Below are 7,104 nucleotides of genomic sequence, written 5' to 3' on the forward strand. Positions count from 1 at the left end.
TCCTAATTTGACTTTGGTGCAGGTCATGTTCTTCACATTACCGTCTCTGGTAAACACATACTATATCAAATAAAATCAATGTTAATTTGAAACACGCACAGGATACAGTGAAATGGTTGCCTGCATAGTGGAGTCTTTTGTTTAGACATGTAGCTAGCCAGCTAGCTCCCTTGCTAAACAGTGAACCATAATTCCAACTCATAATGTTACTACCCTGCATGAATCTGCAGGTAGCTAAGCAGCAGGTACAACATTAGCTTGTTAACATTAGGCTATAACTAGCAATGCAAATGGCTCTGAGATATAAATAATATTACTACACAGATAATATACGTAACGTTAGCTAGCTAGCCAATAGTACATTTTAACTTGAAATGAAAATGACTTTCTGACAAAATGAGAAAAGTATAATATACATGGATGGACGCTTATCCCCCTCTGTCACGGATGCCATTTGTTGCCCTTAGTTTGAAGAAGTAATCCGGAGACAGGTGTTTTATACAACAGCCTTCTGTGTGTTCTCTTTTCGACTCCCTCTGCATATTTGCAATCAAACACCAGAATCTTCTTAGCTATCATACTCTAATTTCACCAGGATTTCCACAGATTTCCAAACTCAGTCCCCCAGAAAGTGGAGAGCAAAGTTTTTGCAGCTCTACTATGTGAAATCCTTCAAAAAAGCTTTGTTAGAAAGGATTACCAAAACATACTGATCAGCTCATGTCATATACAGAAGTGTGTTACATGGCAGACCAATCTGAACTCATCTCTCAGTATGTCCAGCCCCACCATTATCTCAGCCAATCATGGCTAGTAGGAAGGTTCTTTGCTTTTTCCGTGGCTAAACTAGGCTCGTAATTTAACTATTTTGTTTGTATTTACAGATGGCATATATTGTTATTAAGGCACATGAAAGTTCACATGTTACAGAAGACATTTCCGCCCAAAAATATATTTAGATTTCTTTTTAAGTTGACTTTCAAATGCCTCTTCTGTGAAGTAGCGACATATACCTAGTTTGCTGAAACGAGTCACATATGATGTTAGCTATATGATGACAATACCTATGATAAGTGATTCACTGCCAAAGGTAATTTGATTTAAGTTCTCTGATAACTATTTCATAAGATGTTATTGGTAATACTAAGGTGAGGCAACTCTGACCTAGATCAATTTCTGGGTGTAACCTCATTCTACTCCTCCTGTATGTTATCCCTCCACAGGGCATGTTGACCATCCAGGTGATGTATTCTGGGTACAGTGACCCTAGCAACCTAAAGTTTGAGAACATCTCCGTGATTGGAGTCTCCAGTCCACCCGTGACTGTCAGTCACACACGGCAACAAAGTCATTGTACATCCTTTCAACTATGACAACAAGCGGGTAACCAAGGCCGTCACTGCTGTTGCTACCCAACATACATGACTCTCACAGATACAGTTGTCATGTCTTTGCCCTGTTGGGTGAGGTTTAGCATAAACACACATGTACAACAGAACATTCAATTAGGATTTATGCTAGGATCACTTAAGGGTCTGGGCAAAATGCCAGCCTGGGTAAAATGTAAGATTTACCGTGAGGTCTTTGACCCTACAGTCACCGTACTCACCAGTTTCTGCCCAGAAGTCCATAGCTCATCCCTGTAAACTGCTCAAAACTAGGGCATTGCAGCTGTAGACTTATCATCAACTTAGGATAGTGCCCTAAGCAACACACCACTAAGTAGGAAAACCCTAGATATGATATTAGACAATGCCATGATAAAGGCATTTTGCCAAGACCTCGTACTTATATAGAATACAGTCCAATACGATGTGATAACTATATTTTATCTCTTTTGTTTATGCTTTTATTAATTTTGTTTCATTTCCCTTGACACTCAGAAATCCTACCTGGTCGACCACCAGAGGGAGGAGACTGCAACGGCGATTCCCCAACCCGGACATCCCCTGGCAATTCCTGTGATGCTTTGGAGCTTCCAAAAAACCTACCAAGGTAGACCACCAGACGGGGGACTGCAACAGCGAACACCAACTGGACATCTGCTGCCCCGCCTCGGAGTGGCCTTCTTCATTCACATAAACCACCAGAGGGGGAACACAACGAGGGTCCAAAACTAGGACAACCAACAGTAATTGTTCTGTTGGTTAGCAAATGGCAGAATAATCACAAGATTGAACCCAACAAGCAGTGACTGTCATGACATTGCCCTGTTGGATTGGGTTTTTGACCCAGGGTAGCCTAGTGGTTAGAGTGTTGGACTAGTAACCGAAAGGTTGCAAGTTCGAATCCCAGAGCCGACAAGGTACAAATCTGTCATTCTGCCCCTGAACAGGCAGTTAACCCACTGTTCCTAGGCCGTCATTGAAAATAAGAATTTGTTCATAACTGACTGTCCTAGTAAAATAAAGGTAAAAAAGAAAAATACCCTTTACCCTTTTCTATCCACTCACAGAATGGACTCTTGGAAAGCCCTTTGATTAACATAGAGAGAGTAGGGTAACATCAAAAGGTTGGGGGAAGAGTATAATATTTCTGTAATAGAAACCAGTCTAAAGTGTCCGTTGATACTTAAAGAATATGATGTCAGATCAGTTGTCGTCTGAGGCATTATTACTGATGGTAGGATGACAAATTGTATCTTGGAAAGTCTACACATCAGATTCACGTGGAATTGTTGTGCAATTTAAATATTTAAATGTGAAACTATTTGTGAAAAGATTAAATGTAATTTTAGCTTCTAAATAAGATAAACTATGCTCACTCAGTGGCCACGCCCAAGTGAACAGATATTGGTTGAGAACTATGAAAAAATGCCCTTCTCTCCCCCAAAACAAGAGCCTGTTGACGGAAGTCACCCTCAGTTCCCGATGATGTGAGGACTGGTGTCCATACGTTTAAAAGGGCTAATTTCAACATGGAGGTGACGATCGCCACACTGTAAGGATTCATTTATACTAGACCAGCCAGAATTCAATGCGAGCTGATTATGGCAAAATGGTATGATCTTTGAACTCTCATTCACTAAAGAAGAAGTGATACATCGTAAAAGTCGAGTTATCAGCTGCAGCTGTAAACGTATGTGGCCTGGGAAAGGACAGACAATCTCCTAATCAGAAAGACAGGGTACAACATATCCACCTTACAACACTACGAACAGACAGATTCTACAAAGGACAAGGGCGATCTCTGCTGGGCAAACCATTCCTCCATCTTCGACCCCTCTATTGAAGTACAGCTCAGTGTAAAGATATATCTTGCATTTTCCTTTTCCGAATGGGCGGTTTTTAGAATGCATAAGATTCTGTATTTACGTTAGCATAGCTTTTCAAGGTCCGATGGAGACCCAATCTCCTTTGTACCTCAGTGTCCTGCTTTTTCAATCAAACCCATTCTTCCTTTCTTTGTGTAACCAGCCGTCATATAGGTTTCATCTGCTAGGGACTTTTTCTTTTATGACATGATTAGTAATCAACGTATGATCCATCCTGTATATATGAAATTCTGTGTGAGTATTTAGGTATTTAGTAAATAAATAATTAAGCCAATTTTTGTATTGCTGATTCAACTTGTTAGCCAGTGAAGATAACCAATAATTTTATGACATTCAGATGAGACTGAACAAGATGACAATTAATAATTGGCTGCTATTAATACAAAGATCTTCAGACCTTTAAGAGTGGATATGGAAGATAACCACTTTATATATAAACTAATGCTTCCGTGGTGCCCCAGGTTATTAATGAGTTAATTGCTGCATGATTTGATTCAATCACATAAACGTTAGATAATTGATTTGATAAAATTGCCATATAATTGAATCAGTCAGAGACACGACACAGTGGAGCAGGGGAACTTGAGAGAACGAACCGTCACTCATCAGTCCTTTCTTTCTGTATCTGTTTTACCTTAGTGAGATAGTTCAGAGATACCAAGCACAACATAAGCAGTAGGAGAGGATACATGAATATCATTCATGTCAACAAGGAGTAGGCAGTCACATTAACAGTCTTCCAGAAGAAGATATGGAGATAATTGTTATACATTATGGTCAGTATAGAGGTAGCTACTGACACAGCGATAGGTAGGTAGGTAGGTATGTATGCAAGATAGTGTTAGCTATGTCTCAGACACTGACAGATCAGAGTTACCTACAGTTTAACCTGTCAGGAGGAAGTCTCTGTACTGGGGAGTGATAGAGGGAGAGAGATTGTGTGTGTGTGTCTATGTGTGGAAGTGCAAATGCAAATGCATTCATATGTGTGTGTGTGTCAAAGATATTGCTGCACTCAAACACACATGTAAACAAGTGCACTTGGTAGGTGATTTCTAAAGGATGAAGTGTATTTGAGACTAAACACAGATGTGTCTGTCATATCTATCCCTCTCGGTCTCTAACCTTGTAACCTGTGAAGGACTGAATGTCTTGCCTTCGTTTCACACATTCTATCATATACGCATTTTACTTTATGAAGACTAATATACTGAGTGTCTTGTAAGCTGATTAGTTTGTGCCCGCCACCCACTTCAGCTTCGATCCATCTCTCTCTCTCTCTCTCTCTCTCTCTCTCTCTCTCTCTCTCTCTCTCTCTCGCTCTCTCTCTCTCTCTCACTCTCTCTCTCTCTCTGTCTCTTTCTCTTTCTCTCTCTCTCTCTCTCTCTCTCTCTCTCTCTCTCTCTCTCTTTCTCTCCCCCTCTCTCTCTCTCTCTCTCTCTCTCTCTCTCTCTCTCTCTCTCTCTCTCTGTCTCTTTCTCTTTCGCTCTCTCTCTCTCTTTCTCTCTCTCTCGCTCTCTCTCTCACTCTCTCTCTCGCTCTCTCTCTCTCGCTCTCTTTCTCTCTCTCTCTCTCTCTCTCTCTCTGTCTCTCTCTCTCTCTCTCTCTCTCTCTCTCTCTCTCTCTCACGTTGTCCCCCTACCCATCTCATTCCCCCTCTGTGACATACCTCCCCTTCCTTCACTCGTCTTGTCCCCCCATCCATCTTGCCCTCTCTCACCTACCTCCCCTCTTGTCCCCCAACCCATCTCACTCCCCCTTTCTCACCTACCTCCTCCTTCCTTCTCCCTTCTTGATTCTAGGTGTTGTATCTGAGAGGTTTGGATCTTATCCTGGGTCATAACTACACAGTGCGATAGTACCAGGTCATGCCAGAGACCCAGCACTTTTTCTGCTACCCAGAGCTCAATAGTGACTAGATCAAGTGTAATGCCAGAGGCTACATCTGGGAGGTAGGTCAGACACACATACACACACACACACACACACACACACACACACACACACACACACACACACACACACACACACACACACACACACACACACACACACACACACATACAGTTTCTCCAAAAGTATTTCATCAACACACACACATACTTTTAATGTCTCTCTCCTGTCCAGGCATTTATCATTGAAGGTGTCCCGTGGTGTTACTACCCTGAGGACCATGACTGCACCCCTACAATGGGGACAGAGCAGCCATCCTGCTGCAGCTTCAACCTCAGTGAAAAGCTAAACCACTGGTCACCAACCGGTCGATCGCGATCCACTTGTCCATCTCCAAGGCATTTCTAGTCAATCCCCAAACATTTCTGTAAAAAAAAAAAAAAGCCTTGTGTACCTATTTTTTTATTAGTCTCGGGCTGTTGGTGGTAGGTGCAGCCAATTCAGCTGCACTGCCCGCTGGGTAGGCCAACTTCCGGCGCCGACTGAGATGGCCGCCTCGCTTCGCGTTCCTAGGAAACTATGCAGTTTTTTGTTTTTTTACGTGTTATTTCTTACATTAGTACCCCAGGTCATCTTAGGTTTCATTACATACAGTCGAGAAGAACTACTGAATATAAGATCAGCGCCAACTCACCATCAGTACGACCAAGAATATGTTTTCCGCGACGCGGATCCGGTGTTCTGCCTTACAAACAGGACAACGGAATGGATCGCATGCAGCGACCCAAGGAAACGACTCCGAAAAAGAGGGAAACGAGGCGGTGTTCTGGTCAGACTCCGAAAAAGGGCACATCGCGCACCACTCCCCAGCATTCTTCTTGCCAATGTCCAGTCTCTTGACAACAAGGTTGACGAAATCCGAGCAAGGGTAGCATTCCAGAGGGACATCAGAGACTGCAACGTTCTCTGCTTCACAGAAACATGGCTTACTGGGAAGACGCTATCCGATGCGGTGCAGCCAACGGGTTTCTCCACGCATCGGGCCGACAGAAACAAACATCTTTCTGGTAAGAAGAGTGGCGGGGGCGTATGCCTCATGACTAACGAGACATGGTGTGATGAAGGAAACATACAGGAACTCAAATCCTTCTGTTCACCTGATTTAGAATTCCTCACAATCAAATGTAGACCGCATTATCTTCCAAGAGAATTCTCCTCGATTATAATCACAGCCGTATATATCCCCCCCAAGCAGACACATCGATGGCTCTGAACTAACTTTATTTAAATCTTTGCAAACTGGAAACCATTTATCCGGAGGCTGCATTCATTGTAGCTGGGGATTTTAACAAAGCTAATCTGAAAACAAGACTCCCTAAATTTTACCAGCATATCGATTGCGCAACCAGGGGTGGTAAAACCTTGGATCATTGTTACTCTAACTTCCGCGACGCATATAAGGCCCTGCCCCGCCCCCCTTTCGGAAAAGCTGACCACGACTCCATTTTGCTGATCCCTGCCTACAGGCAGAAACTAAAACAAGAGGCTCCCACGCTGAGGTCTGTCCAACGCTGGTCAGACCAAGCTGACTCCACACTCCAAGACTGGTTCCATCACGTGGACTGGGACATGTTTCGTATTGCGTCAGATGGAAATATTGATGAATACGCTGATTCGGTGTGCGAGTTCATTAGAACGTGCGTCGAAGATGTCGTTCCCATAGCAACGATAAAAACATTCCCAAACCAGAAACCGTGGATTGATGGCAGCATTCGCGTGAAACTGAAAGCGCGAACCACTGCTTTTAATCAGGGCAAGGTGTCTGGTAATATGTCCGAATATAAACAATGCAGCTATTCCCTCCGCAAGGCTATTAAACAAGCTAAGCGTCAGTACAGAGACAAAGTGGAATCTCAATTCAATGGCTCAGACACAAG

At 43.0% G+C, this 7,104-nt stretch overlaps 1 long non-coding RNA gene across 1 annotated transcript; it reads left to right on the forward strand.

Annotated features, from left to right (window-relative positions):
- The first annotated feature begins 1,172 nt into the window (after window positions 1–1,172).
- Window positions 1,173–3,548, forward strand: LOC135573908 (uncharacterized). Its single transcript, XR_010464997.1, has 2 exons — window positions 1,173–1,383; window positions 1,884–3,548. It is a non-coding gene; the product is annotated as an uncharacterized LOC135573908 (long non-coding RNA).
- Window positions 3,549–7,104: the final 3,556 nt, after the last annotated feature.

Source organism: Oncorhynchus nerka, linkage group LG11 (assembly GCF_034236695.1).
Source record: "Oncorhynchus nerka isolate Pitt River linkage group LG11, Oner_Uvic_2.0, whole genome shotgun sequence".
Lineage (NCBI taxonomy): Eukaryota > Metazoa > Chordata > Actinopteri > Salmoniformes > Salmonidae > Oncorhynchus > Oncorhynchus nerka.